Below are 25,292 nucleotides of genomic sequence, written 5' to 3' on the forward strand. Positions count from 1 at the left end.
TAACAACAGAAAACAGCATCAGCAGCAGTAACAGCGGAAAACAGCATTAGCAGCAGTAACAGCAGAAAACAGCATCAGCAGCAGTAACAGCAGAAAACAGCATCAACAGCAGTAACAGCAGAAAACAGCATCAGCAGCAGTAACAGCAGAAAACAGTATCAGCAGCAGTAACAGCAGAAAACAGCATCAGCATCAGTAACAGCAGAAAACAGCATCAGCAGCAGTAACAGCAGAAAACAGCATTAGCAGAAGTAACAACAGAAAACAGCATCAGCAGCAGTAACAGCAGAAAACAGCACCAGAAGCAGTAACAGCAGAAAACAGCATCAACAGCAGTAACAGCAGAAAACAGTATCAGCAGCAGTAACAGCAGAAAACAGCATCAGCAGCAGTAACAGCGGAAAACAGCATTAGCAGTAGTAACAGCAGAAAGCAGCATCAGCAGCAGTAACAGCAGAAAACAGCACCAGCATCAGTAACAGCAGAAAACAGTATCAACAGCAGTAAAAGCAGAAAACAGCATCAGCAGCAGTAACAGCAGAAAACAACACCAGCAGCAGTAACAGCAGAAAACAGCATCAGCAGCAGTAACAGCAAAAAACAGGATCAGCAGCAGTAACAGCAGAAAACAGCATCAGCAGCAGTAACAGCAGAAAACAGCATCAGCAGCAGTAACAACAGAAAACAGCATCAGCAGCAGTAACAGTGGAAAACAGCATTAGCAGCAGTAACAGCAGAAAACAGCATCAGAAGCAGTAATATCAGAAAACAGCATTAGCAGCAGTAACAGCAGAAAACAGCATCAGCAGCAGTAACAGCAGAAAACAGCATCAGCAGCAGTAACAGCAGAAAACAGCATCAACACCAGTAACAGCAGAAAACAGTATCAGCAGCAGTAACAGCAGAAAACAGCATCAGCATCAGTAACAGCAGAAAACAGCATCAGCAGCAGTAACAGCAGAAAACAGCATTAGCAGTAGTAACAACAGAAAACAGCATCAGCAGCAGTAACAGCAGAAAACAGCACCAGAAGCAGTAACAGCAGAAAACAGCATCAACAGCAGTAACAGCAGAAAACAGTATCAGCAGCAGTAACAGCAGAAAACAGCATCAGCAGCAGTAACAGCAGAAAACAGCATCAGCAGCAGTAACAACAGAAAACAGCACCAGCAGCAGTAACAGCGGAAAACAGCATTAGCAGTAGTAACAACAGAAAACAGCATCTGCAGCAGTAACAGCGGAAAACAGCATTAGCAGCAGTAACAGCAGAAAACAGCATCAGCAGCAGTAACAGCAGAAAACAGCATCAACAGCAGTAACAGCAGAAAACAGCATCAGCAGCAGTAACAGCAGAAAACAGCATCAACAGCAGTAACAGCAGAAAACAGCATCAACAGCAGTAACTGCAGAAAACAGCATCAGCAGCAGTAACAGCAGAAAACAGCATCAGCAGCAGTAACAGCAGAAAACAGCATCAGCAGCAGTAACAGCGGAAAACAGCATTAGCAGTAGTAACAACAGAAAACAGCATCAGCAACAGTAACACCGGAAAACAGCATTAGCAGCAGTAACAGCAGAAAACAGCATCAGCAGCAGTAACAGCGGAAAACAGCATTAGCAGCAGTAACAGCAGAAAACAGCATTAGCAGCAGTAACAGCAGAAAACAGCATCAGCAGCAGTAACAGCAGAAAACAGCATCAACAGCAGTAACAGCGGAAAACAGCATTAGCAGCAGTAACAGCAGAAAACAGCATTAGCAGCAGTAACAGCAGAAAACAGCATCAGCAGCAGTAACAGCAGAAAACAGCATCAACAGCAGTAACAGCAGAAAACAGTATCAGCAGCAGTAACAGCAGAAAACAGCACCAGCAGCAGTAACAGCAGAAAACAGCATCAGCAGCAGTAACAGCGGAAAACAGTATCAGCAGCAGTAACAGCAGAAAACAGCATCAGCAGCAGTAACAGCAGAAAACAGCATCAGCAGCAGTAACAGCAGAAAACAGCACCAGCAGCAGTAACAGCAGAAAACAGCATCAGCAGCAGTAACAGCAGAAAACAGCATCAGCAGCAGTAACAGCAGAAAACAGCATCAGCAGCAGTAACAGCAGAAAACAGCATCAGCAGCAGTAACAGCGGAAAACAGCATCAGCAGCAGTAACAGCAGAAAACAGCACCTGCATCTCCTCCTCTGTAAGGTTTTCCTCGTTCTTCTTGTGTCGTATTGCAACATTAATTCAGCAGCTCGTGTGAGTTGTCGAAATTCCAGAAGAAACACAGTTGTTCTATACAACACTGCTACAATGTATCTATCTATATAACTACATATATGTATATATATATATACATATATATATATATATATATATATATATATATATATATATATATATATATATATATATATATATGTATATATATATATATGTATATGTATATATATATATGTAACTGTTTTGCATGATGGTAGGATTGCTGGTTTTCTTTTTCTGTCTCATAAACACGCTAGATAACAGGGATATCTTGCTACTCCTACTTACACTTTGGTCACACTTCACAGACACGCACATGCATATATATATATATACATACATCTAGGTTTTTCTCCTTATTCTAAATAGCTCTTGTTCTTTTTTATTTCTTCTATTGTCCATGGGGAAGTGGAAAAGAATCTTTCCTCCGTAAGCCATGCGTGTCGTATGAGGCGACTAAAATGCCGGGAGCAATTGGCTAGTAACCCCTTCTCCTGTATTCATTTACTAAAAAAGAGAAGAAGAAAAACATTATAAAACTGGGTTGTTTAAATGTGCGTGGATGTAGTGCGGATGACAAGAAACAGATGATTGCTGATGTTATGAATGAAAAGAAGTTGGATGTCCTGGCTCTAAGCGAAACAAAGCTGAAGGGGGTAGGAGAGTTTCAGTGGGGGGAAATAAATGGGATTAAATATGGAGTATCTGAGAGAGTTAGAGCAAAGGAAGGGGTAGCAGTAATGTTAAATGATCAGTTATGGAAGGAGAAAAGAGAATATGAATGTGTAAATTCGAGAATTATGTGGATTAAAGTAAAGGTTGGATGCGAGAAGTGGGTCATAATAAGCGTGTATGCACCTGGACAAGAGAGGAATGCAGAGGAGAGAGAGAGATTTTGGGAGATGTTAAGTGAATGTATAGGAGCCCTTGAACCAAGTGAGAGAGTAATTGTGGTAGGGGACCTGAATGCTAAAGTAGGAGAAACTTTTAGAGAGGGTGTGGTAGGTAAGTTTGGGGTGCCAGGTGTAAATGATAATGGGAGCCCTTTGATTGAACTTTGTATAGAAAGGAGTTTAGTTATAGGTAATACATATTTTAAGAAAAAGAGGATAAATAAGTATACACGATATGATGTAGGGCGAAATTACAGTAGTTTGTTGGATTATGTATTGGTAGATAAAAGACTGTTGAGTAGACTTCAGGATGTACATGTTTATAGAGGGGCCACAGATATATCAGATCACTTTCTAGTTGTAGCTACACTGAGAGTAAAAGGTAGATGGGATACAAGGAGAATAGAAGCATCAGGGAAGAGAGAGGTGAAGGTTTATAAACTAAAAGAGGAGGCAGTTAGGGTAAGATATAAACAGCTATTGGAGGATAGATGGGCTAATGAGAGCATAGGCAATGGGGTCGAAGAGGAATGGGGTAGGTTTAAAAATGTAGTGTTAGAGTGTTCAGCAGAAGTTTGTGGTTACAGGAAAGTGGGTGCAGGAGGGAAGAGGAGCGATTGGTGGAATGATGATGTAAAGAGAGTAGTAAGGGAGAAAAAGTTAGCATATGAGAAGTTTTTACAAAGTAGAAGTGATGCAAGGAGGGAAGAGTATATGGAGAAAAAGAGAGAGCTTAAGAGAGTGGTGAAGCAATGTAAAAAGAGAGCAAATGAGAGAGTGGGTGAGCTGTTATCAACAAATTTTGTTGAAAATAAGAAAAAGTTTTGGAGTGAGATTAACAAGTTAAGGAAGCCTAGAGAACAAATGGATTTGTCAATTAAAAATAGGAGAGGAGAGTTATTAAATGGAGAGTTAGAGGTATTGGGAAGATGGAGGGAATATTTTGAGGAATTGTTAAATGTTGATGAAGATAGGGAAGCTGTGATTTCGTGTATAGGGCAAGGAGGAATAACATCTTGTAGGAGTGAGGAAGAGCCAGTTGTGAGTGTGGGGGAAGTTCGTGAGGCAGTAGGTAAAATGAAAGGGGGTAAGGCAGCCGGGATTGATGGGATAAAGATAGAAATGTTAAAAGCAGGTGGGGATATAGTTTTGGAGTGGTTGGTGCAATTATTTAATAAATGTATGGAAGAGGGTAAGGTACCTAGGGATTGGCAGAGAGCATGCATAGTTCCTTTGTATAAAGGCAAAGGGGATAAAAGAGAGTGCAAAAATTATAGGGGGATAAGTCTGTTGAGTGTACCTGGTAAAGTGTATGGTAGAGTTATAATTGAAAGAATTAAGAGTAAGACGGAGAATAGGATAGCAGATGAACAAGGAGGCTTTAGGAAAGGTAGGGGGTGTGTGGACCAGGTGTTTACAGTGAAACATATAAGTGAACAGTATTTAGATAAGGCTAAAGAGGTCTTTGTGGCGTTTATGGATTTGGAAAAGGCGTATGACAGGGTGGATAGGGGGGCAATGTGGCAGATGTTGCAAGTGTATGGTGTAGGAGGTAGGTTACTGAAAGCAGTGAAGAGTTTTTACGAGGATAGTGAGGCTCAAGTTAGAGTATGTAGAAAAGAGGGAAATTTTTTCCCAGTAAAAGTAGGCCTTAGACAAGGATGTGTGATGTCACCGTGGTTGTTTAATATATTTATAGATGGGGTTGTAAGAGAAGTAAATGCGAGGGTCTTGGCAAGAGGCGTGGAGTTAAAAGATAAAGAATCACACACAGGGTGGGAGTTGTCACAGCTGCTCTTTGCTGATGACACTGTGCTCTTGGGAGATTCTGAAGAGAAGCTGCAGAGATTGGTGGATGAATTTGGTAGGGTGTGCACAAGAAGAAAATTAAAGGTGAATACAGGAAAGAGTAATTTTATTAGGATAACAAAAAGATTAGGTGATGAAAGATTGAATATCAGATTGGAGGGAGAGAGTATGGAGGAGGTGAACGTATTCAGATATTTGGGAGTGGACGTGTCAGCGGATGGGTCTATGAAAGATGAGGTGAATCATAGAATTGATGAGGGAAAAAGAGTGAGTGGTGCACTTAGGAGTCTGTGGAGACAGAGAACTTTGTCCTTGGAGGCAAAGAGGGGAATGTATGAGAGTATAGTTTTACCAACGCTCTTATATGGGTGTGAAGCATGGGTGATGAATGTTGCAGCGAGGAGAAGGCTGGAGGCAGTGGAGATGTCATGTCTGAGGGCAATGTGTGGTGTGAATATAATGCAGAGAATTCGTAGTTTGGAAGTTAGGAGGAGGTGCGGGATTACCAAAACTGTTGTCCAGAGGGCTGAGGAAGGGTTGTTGAGGTGGTTCGGACATGTAGAGAGAATGGAGCGAAACAGAATAACTTCAAGAGTGTATCAGTCTGTAGTGGAAGGAAGGCGGGGTAGGGGTCGGCCTAGGAAGGGTTGGAGGGAGAGGGTAAAGGAGGTTTTGTGTGCGAGGGGCTTGGACTTCCAGCAGGCATGCTTGAGCGTGTTTGATAGGAGTGAATGGAGACAAATGGTTTTTAATACTTGACGTGCTGTTGGAGTGTGAGCAAAGTAACATTTATGAAGGGATTCAGGGAAACCGGCAGGCCGGACTTGAGTCCTGGAGATGGGAAGTACAGTGCCTGCACTCTGAAGGAGGGGTGTTAATGTTGCAGTTTAAAAACTGTAGTGTAAAGCACCCTTCTGGCAAGACAGTGATGGAGTGAATGATGGTGAAAGTTTTTCTTTTTCGGGCCACCCTGCCTTGGTGGGAATCGGCCAGTGTGATAATAATAATAATATATATATATATATATATATATATATATATATATATATATATATATATATATATATATATATATATATATATATATATATATATATATATATATATATATATATGCGGTTCTGTCAAAATCCTCCCTATAATTCAATAAGACGCAGTGTACCCACATCTGTGTGTATATGTATGTATGTGTGTACTCACTTATTTGTACTCACCTATTTGTGGTTGCAGGGGTCGATTCATAGCTCCTGGCCCCGCCTCTTCACTGATTGCTACTAGGTCCTCTCTCTCCCTGCTCCATGAGCTTTATCATACCTCGCCTTAAAACTATGTATGGTTCCCGCACTCAGATTATAATCACAATTATATTAATGGGGGAGAGCTAAACCCGTAGGATTATGCAGAGCATGTGTGTGGGGGGGGATGGAAGGTATTCAAGCTCAATTCAGGGAACTGGAGCACAGATCCAATTTCCTAAATCAAGAACCCGTCACCAGCATCAAGGAACGTCCTTCGAGGGGTCGTCACAGAAGGCAACAATACCTCACATAAACAGGTCCCACACAAACATAACCCACTCATACATTTTACCAGCATCAAGTCAAATTGTTCTCCGGACAAAGAACACACTCAGTATTTTTGTGAGAAATATTTTTACCTTTGATATTATGGACAATTTTCTGGACTATAAAACTGTCAATTTTATACATTCCAGAACACAAATTTGAAATATGTTGTGCATCATTCTTGTTAAGAGATGATCCCATAATATTTCGTTGAATTATAGAATTACAGGGCAGTAAATCTTTGGCATTCGTAGAGTCTAAAAAATGATCTATATCCCTTACATGAATGAACAAAGCACTGGATTCTTGTCCGCTAGATATAGTACTACTACTACTACTACTACTACTACTACTACTACTACTACTACTACTACTAATAATAATAATAATAATAATAATAATAATAATAATCTTTATTTCTACAAGTACATGAGCAAGGTATATAGGCCTAGCTGATTTCAGTGACATATTACTATTTAAAAAGCCCTTTGTTATTCAGAACAACTCGGGCAAATTAGATCAATTTTGTCCCCAGGATGCGACCCACACCAGTCGACTAATACCGGGGTATCCATTTTACTGCTAGGTGAACAGGGACAATAAGTATCTTAATTAAAAGGACACACGTCCTAATGTTTCCACCCGTACCGAACATCGAACCTCGGACATCAGTGTGTGAGCTGAGTACGCTAGCAAAGAGTTTTTCCAGTTTGTCCTAAATAATAGGCATCGCAGCTTTTACACGGGATGCAGTATACACAACCTACAGATTGATAAATTAGATACATGTGCAACTCTTGGGTATCTTTACTGAGGAAACGTTTCGCCACACAGTGGCTTCATCAGTCCATACGTAGGAGAAACTTGAAGAACAGGAGGAGAATGAGGTAATCAGTCCCTCAACCTTGAGTCGATGTGTTCAGTCCATCAATACGGCTGATATGCCGTATTCTATTCAAGATTGATGGACTGAACACATCGACTCAAGGTTGAGGGACTGATTACCTCATTCACCTCCTGTTCTTCAAGTTTCTCCTACGTATGGACTGATGAAGCCACTGTGTGGCGAAACGTTTCCTCAGTAAAGATACCCAAGAGTTGCACATGTGTCTAATTTATCAACATGTCGGTTCTCTGAACCATTCATCTACAAACCTACAGATTCTTGGGGGAAATTTTAATTAATCTTCATTTAACGATATTGTCATATTTAAAGGCAGCTATAACAACATTAAAGTATACATATACATATATTAACACGCTGGCCATCTCCCACACAATCTAGGTGACTCGAAAATGAAACACTTTCTCCATACGACTGTGATATCCCAAACCTCTCCTTTAAAGTGCAGGCATTGTATTTCCCACCTCCAGAACTCTAGTCCGGATAACCAGTTTCCCTGAATCCATTCGTAAGATATTACCCTGCTCACACTCCAACAGCTCGTCAAGTCCCAAAATCCAGTCACTTCCACTCAGTCCTACCTAACACGCTCACACATGCTTGCTGTATGCCCATGCCCCTTGCACACAGTGCCTCTTTTACCCCCCTCCCTCCATCCTTCCCTAGCAAGACCCCTACCCCTCCTTTCCTCTACTACCGATCTATATACCCTCCAAGTCATCCTTTTTTGCTCCATCCTCTCTAAATAATCATACCACCTCAACAACCCCTCATCAGTCCTCTGAACAATACTTTTAGTAACTCCACGCCTCCTAATTTTCATACTACGAATTCTCTGCATAATATTTACGTCAAACATTGCCCTTAGACACGACATCTCCACTGCCTCTAGCCTCCTCCTTGCTACAAAAATCACGACCCATGTTTCACACCCATATAACACAGTTTGTGCCACTATACCTTCAATGACCATACTGTTTTGTCTGAGAACCAGTCCTCAACTGCAATAGACGAGGCAATCAACTCCCTCCAAGAAAGAATCTCAGATCCCGCCCGTGCATGCTACGAACTAACGTCATCAAACCAACCAGGGAAATTACGGGTAGCATGATGAATTCCCAAGCAGAGTACAGTAGGCACCACCAGACGGGACCATCCACACTGGCTGTACTGCAGGGGATGAGGCTGGAATTAATCACCCAGCATGAAAGTGAACTACAGAAATATCTTGTTCTCCAGGCTAACCAATACAAACATTAACCCGAACAGTTCTGGAGAAACATTCGCCAGGTCTTGTGGGGAAGCCCACGCCCACACAGTATCTAACATATTCCTTCACTAACGAACACGATAAGGAAGTGGTTATCAACCTGGACGAACCGCAAGGCCAAGCCAACTTGATCAGTGAAGTGTGGGAGAGAACCCTCTAACACAATGATAGTAAAAGATTCAACAGTACCCACTACCATTGAGTCAACCAATGGAGAGATGACAACCTGGCAGACTTCCAACCAATACCATTAACTGACACATCTACCCTTGAAGATGAGCACTCCTTTACTTAAGCAGTTACCTTAAGAGAGATATTCCAGGTCATGGGCAGAATGAGAAATAAAGTTCCTGGCCCCTCAGGTATACCAGTAGGGGAAACAAAGTACCTTCCCTGAAACTGCAGGACGTCTCTGGTAAACATCTCTAATACCATCTTGGCTTCCAGACACTTCCCCATGACACTTAAGACAGCAAGGAAGATATTCACTGCGAAACCCAACAAAGACAAGCACAAACCTGAGTACTACAGACCTATCACCTGGCAAAGTCTTTGAAAAAATCATCACTAAAAGGCTGAACTACTACGTGAATTTCAGTCACCTCTTCACCGATAAACAGTTTGGTCTTAGGACCCACCGAGGAACACAACACTCCATCAACATCATCTTCGTTGCCGTGGATAGCCTGCAGAAACACTGCAATCTTACCCTAATTGCAACTCGGAATGTACACAAAAATTTTAATGCCTGTGGCTCGTTGGCCTCATATTTAAACTTGCGGACCTTCTAGAACACAAATGGATCTTTCTCAGACTTATATATTACTTCAACCGCAAATCGACAAAGCTATTCACACCAATAGCGGGAGTGCCACAGGGCTCGTGCCTGAGCCCTATACTCTTCAACATATAAGTAAATGACCTTCCCCAACCTGAATTCAACGACACCATCATTACGCATTTTGCTGATGATGTTATCCATGTAGTTTCATGCACCCCATCATCTGGGCAAAACAGGCATGGAAGGGATAATAGAAAAAAATGAATACTGAACTACGAAGAACAGCCGATTTGAGGGAAGAAATGAAGAATCATGACCAATCCTGACGAGAATCTCATCATCACCATCGGATGTTTGGCCACAACAATTGGAAACATCGGGGGCATCTCCATCAGAGGTACATCCACTATATATCATAAACCCAAATAAGATTCTCGGCTACGATATCGACAGATTACTCCACTCAGCATCACACATCACCAAAAAGGTACACTTACCAAAAATCCTCCTCAATTAACTATACAAAATTAATCAGGCCCCTCTCATATCAAGAAGCACCTATATAACATGATGATTAAACCTTACTTGAATATCCTTATGTGCCCATGTTACTAACAACAAAAACCAACCTGACTATATCATCAATGCACCTCTCTACAGGACCTACAGGATGTCCCTCCAACAATGATTCCAACGTTTCATTCACAAGGAGGACTTCCCAAGACCGAAGATCCTGAGCGATCTCCCTGAAGATATAGAAGAATGGGTACAACCAGAGCCACTCTGTGTTCAAGATAAATAAAACCACCCCTACCATGGAGACCTTATATCTAACCAAGCGAACCAAGTAACATCTGTAAACCTCCAATGGCAGGACTCCACCTCAGAAGCAGCTGGACTAACCACCAGCTCCGGGAAGCCAGTAGACCAGCAGCCTCAGCTCCGGTTAGCACCTTGCAATCAGTCCAAGTAACCTACCTCATGCACATAAAAAATGAGTAAAAAATGGCAACAGCATAAATTATTCCTAACACCAGTTCACCGCCATGCATGTTTGCTGCTTATATTCATGTTGCGGTATACTCCATCCAGTGATTATCATGAACAGCACAACACATTCACACACACACACACACACACACTTTATCAATAATCACCAAAGTGGTTGGGCCACTGACCTTTATTAACCCCCCTTCCTCATTCCCCCACTACCCATTTTTCCACATTCCATCCTCACCTATCCTTCTTCCCCTAATTTATCAAGTCTCTGGTTAAAGAATACTGAACGGAGAATATTCTCATACATTCCCTTCTTTGCCTCCATGGATAACGTTCTTTGTCTCCAAGGATACCTCAATGCACCACCCACCTTTTTTTTCTTAATCATTTTCTATGGTTTACCTCGTTCTTCATGAGCGCATCCGCCGACAAGTCTACTCCCAAATATCTGAACACATTCACTTCTTTCCTCCAGTCTGATATCCATTTTTCTAACGATCCGATTTTAGGGACAAAAATCTCAGACCTCAGGATGATGGAAGGAAGGATGAAAGGCACTGATACACATGATGCCTTCTACCTACTCACCAGGTGCCTTTTTCTCCAAAAACTCACTTTTGAGGTGATCCCCAGCTTTGAACTGTCCAAAACTCGAGGAATATGGCTCCTTTCTAAAGACAATGCTAGAGAGTGTACTGAATTCTTCCCTTGAAGATGGACAGTGGTTGCAAGCCTCACTTCCAGTCAGGCTTCGGGGGTTAAGAGTACATAAATCTTCCCAGACTGCGCTACCAGCCTTCTTATCTTCTTCCGTTGCATCGGACGAGCTAATAAACCAAATTCTTCGAGACAGCCTTGGCGACCTAACAGGAACAGGGGACCCAGGCTGCACCAGGGCCATTATCGAGTGGGAGACTGTTCCTGCCCCAGCGCCAAATCCCAGTGCAGCACTTCTCTACAAACAGTCCAAATGAGATAGATCTATTGCTGAAAGGTGCACAAGAACATGCTTGTAGCCACAACAGTCAACACAGAAATTGCCCGTCTTCAAGCTGTGAGCGCTCCTATATATATATATATATATATATATATATATATATATATATATATATATATATATATATATATATATATACCTGGAGACCTGGAGTTTACCTGGAGAGAGTTTCGGGGGTCAACGCCCCCGCGGCCCGGTCTGTGACCAGGCCTCCTGGTGGATCAGCGCCTGATCAACCAGGCTGTTGCTGCTGGCTGCACGCAAACCAACGTACGAGCCACAGCCCGGCTGATCAGGAACTGACTTTAGGTGCTTGTCCAGTGCCAGCTTGAAGACTGCCAGGGGTCTGTTGGTAATCCCCCTTATGTGTGCTGGGAGGCAGTTGAACAGTCTCGGGCCCCTGACACTTATTGTATGGTCTCTTAACGTGCTAGTGACACCCCTGCTTTTCATTGGGGGGATGGTGCATCGTCTGCCAAGTCTTTTGCTTTCGTAGTGAGTGATTTTCGTGTGCAAGTTCGGTACTAGTCCCTCTAGGATTTTCCAGGTGTATATAATCATGTATCTCTCCCTCCTGCGTTCCAGGGAATACAGGTTTAGAAACCTCAAGCGCTCCCAGTAATTGAGGTGTTTTATCTCCGTTATGCGCGCCGTGAAAGTTCTCTGTACGTTTTCTAGGTCGGCAATTTTACCTGCCTTGAAAGGTGCTGTTAGAGTGCAGCAATATTCCAGCCTAGATAGAACAAGTGACCTGAAGAGTGTCATCATGGGCTTGGCCTCCCTAGTTTTGAAGGTTCTCATTATCCATCCTGTCATTTTTCTAGCAGATGCGATTGATACAATGTTATGGTCCTTGAAGGTGAGATCCTCCGACATAATCACTTCCAGGTCTTTGACGTTGGTGTTTCGCTCTATTTTGTGGCCAGAATTTGTTTTGTACTCTGATGAAGATTTAATTTCCTCATGTTTACCATATCTGAGTAATTGAAATTTCTCATCGTTGAACTTCATATTGTTTTCTGCAGCCCACTGAAAGATTTGGTTGATGTCCGCCTGGAGCCTTGCAGTGTCTGCAATGGAAGACACTGTCATGCAGATTCGGGTGTCATCTGCAAAGGAAGACATGGTGCTGTGGCTGACATCCTTGTCTATGTCGGATATGAGGATGAGGAACAAGATGGGAGCTAGTACTGTGCCTTGTGGAAAAGAGCTTTTCACCGTAGCTGCCTCGGACTTTACTCTGTTGACGACTACTCTCTGTGTTCTGTTAGTGAGGAAATTATAGATCCATCGACCGACTTTTCCTGTTATTCCTTTAGCGCGCATTTTGTGCGCTATTACGCCATGGTCACACTTGTCGAAGGCTTTTGCAAAGTCTGTATATATTACATCTGCATTCTTTTTGTCTTCTAGTGCATTTAGGACCTTGTCGTAGTGATCCAGTAGTTGAGACAGACAGGAGCGACCTGTTCTAAACCCATGTTGCCCTGGGTTGTGTAACTAATGGGTTTCTAGATGGGTGGTGATCTTGCTTCTTAGGACTCTTTCAAAGATTTTTATGATATGGGATGTTAGTGCTATTGGTCTGTAGTTCTTTGCTGTTGCTTTACTGCCCCCTTTGTGGAGTGGGGCTATGTCTGTTGTTTTTAGTAACTGAGGGACGACCCCCGTGTCCATGCTTCCTCTCCATAGGATGGAAAAGGCTCGTGATAGGGGCTTCTTGCAGTTCTTGATGAACACAGAGTTCCATGAGTCTGGCCCTGGGGCAGAGTGCATGGGCATGTCATTTATCGTCTGTTCGAAGTCATTTGGCGTCAGGATAACATCGGATAGGCTTGTGTTAATCAAATTTTGTGGCTCTCTCATAAAAAATTCATTTTGATCTTCGAAGAGCCGGTGATATCTGGCAGCTCCTACAATGACGAACGGTCGACCTCCTTGTTTATCAATCGCTGTATCTGGCTTTTCTATTTTTTTTTTCCGTCTCCACCACAATAAATGCTATATTATCACTATAGTTGACTGGTGCAAATTTTGGAGGAAGGACGCTTTTTCTGTAGTAATAATTGCTTCTTGTTGTGTATATTGCGACCGCTGGTAACTACAGGTTATATGAAATTCACAGTAACGTCTCGTATTTCAAGAAAAAGAAACTAATGAAAGTCACTCCACTCCACTAAGTACCATTATAATACTGGTTAGTTGCTACTACAACACTGTATTCTGCTATTCACTGGTATCACTAGATTATATGCGAGTACACTAGCAAGCCAGGAAGATTATTAAAAACAGCTGACCTGTGGTAAGTTTCTGGCGACTTCTGGCACCTGCCTCTATAGGCTTATCACTTCATTTACAAATTCACCTGTTTTCAAATGACACTTTAGCCTTTATCATCAATATACTAGGGAGCCACTGTAGTATACACTATACACTATGTATACTAAATGTTATCAGGGAGACTTTCTTTCCTCTGACACGAAAAGTTCAATTATTATTATTTTTTTCCACACGGGACACAGGCCTATGATTCCCCTCTGGCAGTAAACTCTGCTAGGTAGTGCACACTAATTCTCCTTTTTTGACTCAGTATATAATGTTTTCCGCCCAAGATTGGTTCCAGGCGCTAGAGGGATGTATCGTATAAGATTGATGACACAAATTAAAGTTCTAGCACGTAAGAGCGACCTTGAAAACACGAGATAACCCGGAGCACAACGAGGCACGCTGACACGCTGACTATATTATTGAATATATATATATATATTATATATATATATATTATATATATATATATATATTATATATATATATATTTTATATATATTATATATATATTATATATATATATATTATATATATATATATATATACATATACATATATAAATATAATATATATATATATATATATATATATATATATATATATATATATATATATATATATATATATATATATATATATATATATATATATATATATATATATAAGAATGTAGATATACACCATTTCCTTGGCAAATTAAATAGCTTAGGCCATTATATAAACTTTACTGTTGAGTTTGAAGAAAATAACTCATTGCCTTTTCTAGATGTTTTAATTATTAAGGGTAATAATGAATTCAAATTTAAAATTTACAGAAAACCTACAAATAATTGTTCCTATGTCCATTATTATTCTTCACATCAAGATAGAGTCAAACTGTCTGTTTCCTCATCAATGTTTTTGAGAGCTTTGCGTATTTGTAGTCCTGAGTTCATAGATGAGGAAATATCCAAAATATATGAAATAGGTAATGATTTGAAATACCCAAGAAACGTAATTGATAAATCTTTTAAAATTGCCAGAAATACTTTTTACAATCCAAAAAGGGACAACCAGCCTTATTCAACTAAAAATATGTTGGTTCTCCCTTACCATGAAATCTTGGTTGATATGCCTTCTCTTCTTAAGACTTTTAATATTAAAGTTGTATTTAAAAATCTTGATACAGTAAAAAAACTTTTGATAAAGAATTCCCCCCAAAATGCTGATGGATGTGTCTATAAGATTCCTTGTAAAATTTGCTATAAAGTTTATTATGGTCAAACTGGTAAAAGTCTCGAACTAAGATTAAAACAACATAAATATAGCATTAGAACTGGACAAGATTCAAATGCTCTATTTATTCATGTGAGAGATTTTAACCATCCAATTAATTTTCAAAAAGTTGAGAAAGTAGTATCAAGCAAGTCCATGGTCGACAGGAATATAATTGAATCTTGTTTCATAAAAAGCAGTTTTGACAATAATATGAATATTTCCTTTGGTTTATATAAATTAGATCCATTTATAATTAATAGAATATGGGAAGAATTTAATAATACACTGGAGAAATAATAACTTTTAAAATTCTTATTTCTTGGGTAGAATAGTTTGTTGGTGGTTTTTGTGACTTACCTGTCTAGTTGGGCCAGCGGGCCTGCTGCAGTGTTCACTTTCTTATGAGTCGCGCGTCAGGTGTTGTTTTATTGTGGGATGTGATAGTGAGGTGTGGTCTAGACCCTTTATATGCCTTCCTTTTATGCATTACTTTTATTGTTCCTTGATAATGTGAGTAATCACGAAAGCGCTTGGAATTTCTCTATTCTTTCACAGTGGTTGTTTTGCATATTCTGAAATCACCTGTTTACTGTGATCTTATTGCATGTATATATATATATATATATATATATATATATATATATATATATATATATATATATATATATATATATATATATATATATATATATATATATATATATATATATATATATAGGAAGGTACCACCTCTAGAACTGTCCTAGGGACCCTCCTCCTTAGAGAAAAGAATAAACTTGCTTCAAGGAAAACGCAAGGTTCTCCCCGAAGCTATTTGAGAATTTACTCTTACCACCCCCTATATTTGATATATATTTATTTAAGGACAAAATACATTGACAAAACTTTCTCAGAAACACAATAGAAAGTAAAACAACATAGATAACAACTCAGAGCAACATCTCTAATAGTTCGTCCAGCTCCCCGGCGGTGGGCCGTGCGCCCAGAATGCTGCAGGCATTTCCTCTCTGGATCGCGACACTGTGTCCCTGAAAGAGGAAGCTGGTCACCCTGTGGTCCTTGGTTTCTATGATGAGCTTTTCACCCAGCTCTTTGAGGAGCTTTAGAGCACACTTGCCCCATGCTCTAAGGGTCTCCGACCCTATTGGGGTGAAGTTATAGCAAGGGGAAAGGTCTTCATATTTGCGGATCTTCTGGGTCTTCCTGTAGCTGGACATTCTACCCCCTTCAGCTACGGAGTATGGCAAGTAGGTGTCTGTCAATGTGGCGGCACAGGTGTAGTCCCAGGCAATCTGCTTTCCATCCTTCCAGGGTAGCATACTGGCACCATCAGGGCGCTTTTGACTCCCGTCGGACCTTTGCACTTGGGGTTCCCATTGAGCTGGTCAACGGGTTGTGGCGAGGCTTCTCTTTATGATGTCATTGACCTCCTCATGTCTGGCATACTTCCCTTCTGCTGTGTGACACACGAGACCATGAAGTCCAAATTCGTCAGCTGTCGCCCTGTCGCAAATACACCTATGTTCGGTGAGGATGGGGGCGGTTAGGCGAAAAGCAACACCAATCTGAATGGCCTGTCGGTCGAGTCGAGTGCCCAGGGAGGAATTAGGAACAGCTAGAAGGAAATCTCCTGAGTGTGGTGCCTTCACAGCCAGAAGACGAGCTTTGTCTTCTCCGGGAAGCGTTGGTGAGCATTGTGTTGGCGATTATTTCCATGATTGGTTTGTCCCAGTGGGACTGTTTGTGTTCTTTGGGAGGAGCTGGTCTACTAGAGAAGTCTGCACTGGTGTCCTACCGCATCGCTGCTTCAGTAAACCTGGGGTCTTGAGCTCCTACCACGTCTCTCAAGTTTTCGGGGACAATCTTCTTGATTAATGCACTGGAAGCCAAACACGAAGACAGAAAAGCAGGTAAAGCTACATGCATTGTTTTGCGCACCCCTATACCTCCCAGTCACACTGGGAGGGTTGCCTGATCCATTGCCGATCCTCTAGTGATAGGTTCAGTGCCTTCTTAAAGGTTGATCTCAGTTGTGCGTCATATTCGTCGAGTGTTGGGTTGTCAAAAGAAGGTGCACACCATAGGAAGTATGAGAGTCTTGGCATAGTAAGACACCTTGTGAGGAGATACAGAGCGTCGTGGGAATCAAGATCGCTTATTCTCTCCTCCATTCTCATCAGGTCATTCAATTTTTTCTTGAGGACAGTGTCGATGGCCTGGTGACCCAGCGGTGCTTCCAAGAGGGTACTGTTGGACGGAGTGGTAGTAGAGACTTCGAGGAGGATTCTTCGCACGGTATTGATTATTTCATTGTTCACTGTGATGATTTCACACTTGGAGGGATTGAGGATGAGTTACAAGTCTTCTCTCTGTTTTCATCAGTTATAGGTCCTCTAACAAGGACTCTTCAGTACCTGCTAGAGTGTCATCATCCAGGTACCAGATGTTGAGCTCGCTGCATAGGCTGGAAGTTAGTTCTCTTACTGCCAAGCAGATGAGAAGTGGAGCGAGTGGCTATGGGAGGGTGGGTGCAGGAGGAAAGAAGAGTGATTGGTGGTATGATGGAGTAAAAGGTGTGATAAAAGAGAAAAAGGTAGCTTATGAGAGGTTTTTAGAAAGCAAAAGTGTTATAAGAAGAGCAGAGTATATGGAGAGTAAAAGAAAGGCGAAGAGAGTGGTGAGAGAGTGTAAAGGAGAGCGGATGATAGAGTGGGAGAGGCATTTTCAAGAAATTTTGATAAAAATAAGAAAAATTTTTGGAGTGAGATAAACAAGTTAAGAAAGCCTCGGGGGAGTAGGGGAGTTAGTAGATGGGGAGATGGAGGAATTGGATAGATGGCGGGATTATTTTGAGGAATTTAAAATTTCGATGAAGAAAGGGAGGCGGTAATTTCATGCACTGGCCAGGGAGGTATACCATCTTTAAGGAGTGAAGAAGAGCAGGATGCGAGTGTGGGGGAGGTACGTGAGGCATTACGTAGAATGAAAGGGGGTAAAGCAGCTGGAAGTAACGGGATCATGACAGAAATTTTAAAAGCGGGGGGGAGGGATATAGTATTGGAGTGGTTGGTATTTTTGTTTGATAAATGTATCAAAGATAGGAATGGCAGAGAGCATGTATAATTCCTCTATATAAAGGGAAGAGGAACAAAAGACATTGTAAAAAGTATAGAGGAATAAGTTTACTGAGGATACCAGGTAAAGTGTATGGTAAGGTTATTGTCGAAATAATTAGAGAAGAAGTTTCAGAGTGGGTAGGGGATGTGTAGATCAAGTGTTTACATTGAAGCATATATGTGGACTGTATTTAGATAAAGGTAGCGAAGTTTTCATTGCATTTATGGATTTAGAAAAGGCATATGATAGAGTGGATAGAGGAGCAATGTGGCAGATGTTGCAAGTATATGGAATAGGTGGTAAGTTACTAAATGCTGTAAAGAGTTTTTATGAGGATAGTGAGGCTCAGGTTAGAGTGTGTAGAAGAGAGGGAGAATACTTCCCGGTAAAAGTAGGTCTTAGACAGGGATGTGTAATGTCACCATGGTTGTTTAATATATTTATAGATGGGGTTGTAAAAGAAGTAAATGCTAGGGTGTTCGGGAGAGGGATGGGATTAAATTATGGGGAATCAAATACAAAATGGAATTGACACAGTTACTTTTTGCTGATGATACTGTGCTTATGGGAGATTCTAAAGAAAAATTGCAAAGGTTAGTGGATGAGTTTGGGAGAGTATGTAAAGGTAGAAAATTGAAAGTGAACATAGAAAAGAGTAAGGTGATGAGGGTATCAAATGATTTAGATAAAGAAAAATTGGATATCAAATTGGGAAGGAGGAGTATGGAAGAAGTGAATGTTTTCAGATATTTGGGAGTTGACGTGTCAGCGGATGGATTTATGAAGGATGAGATTAACCATATATATAAATATGTATATATATATATATATATATATATATATATATATATATATAATATATATATGTATATATATACATACATATACATATATATAATATATATACATACATATACATATACATATATATACATAAATATACATATACATATATATATATATATATATATATATATATATATATATATATATATATATATATATATATATAAATATATATATATATTTATTATTATCACACTGGCCGATTCCCACCAAGGCAGGGTGGCCCGAAAAAGAAAAACTTTCACCATCATTCACTCCATCACTGTCTTGCCAGAAGGGTGCTTTACACTACAGTTTTTAAACTGCAACATTAACACCCCTCCTTCAGAGTGCAGGCACTGTACTTCCCATCTCCAGGACTCAAGTCCGGCCTGCCGGTTTCCCTGAATCCCTTCATAAATGTTACTTTGCTCACACTCCAACAGCACGTCAAGTATTAAAAACCATTTGTCTCCATTCACTCCTATCAAACACGCTCACGCATGCCTGCTGGAAGTCCAAGCCCCTCGCACACAAAACCTCCTTTACCCCCTCCCTCCAACCCTTCCTAGGCCGACCCCTACCCCGCCTTCCTTCCACTACAGACTGATACACTCTTGAAGTCATTCTGTTTCGCTCCATTCTCTCTACATGTCCGAACCACCTCAACAACCCTTCCTCAGCCCTCTGGACAACAGTTTTGGTAATCCCGCACCTCCTCCTAACTTCCAAACTACGAATTCTCTGCATTATATTCACACCACACATTGCCCTCAGACATGACATCTCCACTGCCTCCAGCCTTCTCCTCGCTGCAACATTCATCACCCAAGCTTCACACCCATATAAGAGCGTTGGTAAAACTATACTCTCATACATTCCCCTCTTTGCCTCCAAGGACAAAGTTCTTTGTCTCCACAGACTCCTAAGTACACCACTCACTCTTTTTCCCTCATCAGTTCTATGATTTACCTCATCTTTCATAGACCCATCCGCTGACACGTCCACTCCCAAATATCTGAATACGTTCACCTCCTCCATACTCTCTCCCTCCAATCTGATATTCAATCTTTCATCACCTAATCTTTTTGTTATCCTCATAACCTTACTCTTTCCTGTATTCACCTTTAATTTTCTTCTTTTGCACACCCTACCAAATTCATCCACCAATCTCTGCAGCTTCTCTTCAGAATCTCCCAAGAGCACAGTGTCATCAGCAAAGAGCAGCTGTGACAACTCCCTCTTTGTGTGTGATTCTTTATCTTTTAACTTCACGCCTCTTGCCAAGACCCTCGCATTTACTTCTCTTACAACCCCATCTATAAATATATTAAACAACCACGGTGACATCACACATCCTTGTCTAAGGCCTACTTTTACTGGGAAAAAATTTCCCTCTTTCCTACATACTCTAACTTGAGCCTCGCTATCCTCGTAAAAACTCTTCACTGCTTTCAGTAACCTACCTCCTACACCATACACTTGCAACATCTGCCACATTGCCCCCCTATCCACCCTGTCATACGCCTTTTCCAAATCCATAAATGCCACAAAGACCTCTTTAGCCTTATCTAAATACTGTTCACTTATATGTTTCACTGTAAACACCTGGTCCACACACCCCCTACCTTTCCTAAAGCCTCCTTGTTCATCTGCTATCCTATTCTCCGTCTTACTCTTAATTCTTTCAATTATAACTCTACCATACACTTTACCAGGTACACTCAACAGACTTATCCCCCTATAATTTTTGCACTCTCTTTTATCCCCTTTGCCTTTATACAAAGGAACTATGCATGCTCTCTGCCAATCCCTAGGTACCTTACCCTCTTCCATACATTTATTAAATAATTGCACCAACCACTCCAAAACTATATCCCCACCTGCTTTTAACATTTCTATCTTTATCCCATCAATCCCGGCTGCCTTACCCCCTTTCATTTTACCTACTGCCTCACGAACTTCCCCCACACTCACAACTGGCTCTTCCTCACTCCTACAAGATGTTATTCATCCTTGCCCTATACACGAAATCACAGCTTCCCTATCTTCATCAACATTTAACAATTCCTCAAAATATTCCCTCCATCTTCCCAATACCTCTAACTCTCCATTTAATAACTCTCCTCTCCTATTTTTAACTGACAAATCCATTTGTTCTCTAGGCTTTCTTAACTTGTTAATCTCACTCCCAAACTTTTTCTTATTTTCAACAAAATTTGTTGATAACATCTCACCCACTCTCTCATTTGCTCTCTTTTTACATTGCTTCACCACTCTCTTAACCTCTCTCTTTTTCTCCATATACTCTTCCCTCCTTGCATCACTTCTACTTTGTAAAAACTTCTCATATGCTAACTTTTTCTCCCTTTCTACTCTCTTTACATCATCATTCCACCAATCGCTCCTCTTCCCTCCTGCACCCACTTTCCTGTAACCAAAAACTTCTGCTGAACACTCTAACACTACATTTTTAAACCTACCCCATACCTCTTCGACCCCATTGCCTATGCTCTCATTAGCCCATCTATCCTCCAATAGCTGTTTATATCTTACCCTAACTGCCTCCTCTTTTAGTTTATAAACCTTCACCTCTCTCTTCCCTGATGCTTCTATTCTCCTTGTATCCCATCTACCTTTTACTCTCAGTGTAGCTACAACTAGAAAGTGATCTGATATATCTGTGGCCCCTCTATAAACATGTACATCCTGAAGTCTACTCAACAGTCTTTTATCTACCAATACATAATCCAACAAACTACTGTCATTTCGCCCTACGTGTGTATGTGTGTGTGTATATATATACATACACACACACACACACACACACATATATACATATATATATATATATATATATATATATATATATATATATATATATATATATATATATATATATATATATATATATATATATATATATATATATATATGAGCATGCATAGTTCCTTTGTATAAAGGCAAAGGGGATAAAAGAGAGTGCAAAAATTATAAGGGGATAAGTCTGCTGAGTATACCTGGTAAAGTGTATGGTAGAGTTATTATTGAAAGAATTAAGAGGAAGACGGAGAATAGGATAGCAGATGAACAAGGAGGCTTTAGGAAAGATAGGGGGTGTGTGGACCAGGTGTTTACAGTGAAGCATATAAGTGAACAGTATTTAGATAAGGCTAAAGAGGTCTTTGTGGCATTTATGGATTTGGAAAAGGCGTATGACAGGGTGGATAGGGGGGCAATGTGGCAGATGTTGCAAGTGTATGGTGTAGGAGGTAGGTTACTGAAAGCAGTGAAGAGTTTTTACGAGGATAGTGAGGCTCAAGTTAGAGTATGTAGGAAAGAGGGAAATTATTTCCCAGTAAAAGTAGGCCTTAGACAAGGATGTGTGATGTCACCGTAGTTGTTTAATATATTTATAGATGGGGTTGTAAGAGAAGTAAATGCGAGGGTCTTGACAAGAGGCGTGGAGTTAAAAGATAAAGAATCACACACAAAGTGGGAGTTGTCACAGTTGCTCTTTGCTGATGACACTGTGCTCTTGGGAGATTCTGAAGAGAAGTTGCAGAGATTGGTGGATGAACTTGGTAGGGTGTGCAAAAGAAGAAAATTGAAGGTGAATGCAGGAAAGAGTAAGGTTATGAGGATAACAAAAAGATTAGTTGATGAAAGATTGGATATCAGATTGGAGGGAGAGAGTATGGAGGAGGCGAATGTGTTCAGATATTTGGGAGTGGACGTGTCAGTGGATGGGTCTATGAAAGATGAGGTGAATCATAGAATTGATGAGGGAAAAAGAGTGAGTGGTGCACTTAGGAGTCTGTGGAGACAAAGAACTTTGTCCTTGGAGGCAAAGAGGGGAATGTATGAGAGTATAGTTTTACCAACGCTCTTATATGGGTGTGAAGCATGGGTGATGAATGTTGCAGCGAGGAGAAGGCTGGAGGCAGTGGAGATGTCATGTCTGAGGGCAATGTGTGGTGTGAATATAATGCAGAGAATTCGTAGTTTGGAGGTTAGGAGGAGGTGCGGGATTTCCAAAACTGTTGTCCAGAGGGCTGAGGAAGGGTTGTTGAGGTGGTTCGGACATGTAGAGAGAATGGAGCGAAACAGAATGACTTCAAGAGTGTATCAGTCTGTAGTGGAAGGAGGGCGGGGTAGGGGTCGGCCTAGGAAGGGTTGGAGAGAGGGGGTAAAGGAGGTTTTGTGTGCGAGGGACTTGGACTTCCAGCAGGTATGCATGAGCGTGTTTGATAGGAGTGAATGGAGACAAATGGTTTTTAATACTTGACGTGCTGTTGGAGTGTGAGCAAAGTAACATTTATGAAGGGGTTCAGGGAAACCGGCAGGCCGGACTTGAGTCCTGGAGATGGGAAGTACAGTGCCTGCACTCTGAAGGAGGGGTGTTAATGTTGCAGTTTAAAAACTGTAGTGTAAAGCACCCTTCTGGCAAGACAGTGATGGAGTGAATGATAGTGAAAGTTTTTCTTTTTCGGGCCACCCTGCCTTGGTGGGAATCGGCCAGTGTGAAAATAATAAATAAAAAATATATATGTCGTGCCGAATAGGCAGAATTTGCGATCTTGTCTTAAATAGCAACGCTCTTCTTGCCATATAGGACAAGCGAAAATTTGTGTATGGAATAATTTCGCCAAAATCATTCATAACCTAACGAAAAAAATATATTTCACTGTGTTTGTTTAGTATTAAATTATTGTATACAAATCTAAAATATATTTAGTTGGTTTAGGCTAAAATAAATTGTTCTTGATATAATAAGGTTAGGTAAGTTTTCTAAGATTCTTTTGGAGCAAAATTAAAAAATTTTACATTAAAATTAATGAAAAAAATATATCTCTAAACGTATAAGAGAAAATTTTAGAAAGGACTGAATTTTAAATGAGTTCTTGCTAATTGACCAGTTTTACATATTCGGCACGACATATATGTATATATATATATATATATATATATATATATATATATATATATATATATATATATATATATATATACATATACATATATAAATTTATATACATATACATATATAAATATATATACATATATATATATAAATATATATATATATATATATATATATATATATGTATATATATATATATATATATATATATATATATATATATATATGTATGTATATATATATATATATATATATATATATATATATATATATATATATATATATATATATATATATATATATATATATATATATATATATATATATATATACATATACATATATATATATATATATATATATATATATATATATATATATATATATATATATATATATATATATATATATATATATATATATATACATATATATATTCATCATCATTATCATCACACTGGCCGATTCCCACCAAGGCAGGGTCGCCCGAAAAAGAAAAACTTTCACAATCATTCACTCAGTCACTTTCTTTTTGTCTCATAAACACGCTACATAACAGGGATATCTTGCTACTCCTACTTACACTTTGGTCACACTTCACAGACACGCACATGCATATATATATACATACATCTAGGATTTTCTCCTTTTTCTAAATAGGTCTTGTTCTTCTTTATTTCTTCTATTGTCCATGGGGAAGTGGAAAATAATCTTTCCTCCGTAAGCCATACGTGTCTTATGAGGCGACTAAAATGCCGGGAGCAATGGGCTAGTAACCCCATCTCCTGTAGACATTTACTAAAAAAGAGAAGAAGAAAAACTTTATATATATATATATATATATATATATATATATATATATATATATATATATATATATATATATATATATATGTATATATATATATATATATATATATATATATATATATATATATATATACATATATATATATATATATATATATATATATATATATATATATATATATATATATATATATATATATATATATATATATATATATATATACATATATATGCATAAATATACATATACATATATATATATATATATATATATATATATATATATATATATATATATATATATATATATATATATATATATATATATATATATAAAAACGCATACACACACACACACACACACACATATATATATATATATATATATATATATATATATATATATATATATATATATATATATATATATATATATATATATATATATATATATATATATATATATATATATATATATATATATGTCGTGCCGAATAGGAAGAATTTGCGATCTTGGCTTAAATAGCAACGCTCTTCTTGCCATATAGGACAAGCGAAAATTT

Source organism: Cherax quadricarinatus, chromosome 25 (genome assembly GCF_038502225.1).
Source record: "Cherax quadricarinatus isolate ZL_2023a chromosome 25, ASM3850222v1, whole genome shotgun sequence".
Lineage (NCBI taxonomy): Eukaryota > Metazoa > Arthropoda > Malacostraca > Decapoda > Parastacidae > Cherax > Cherax quadricarinatus.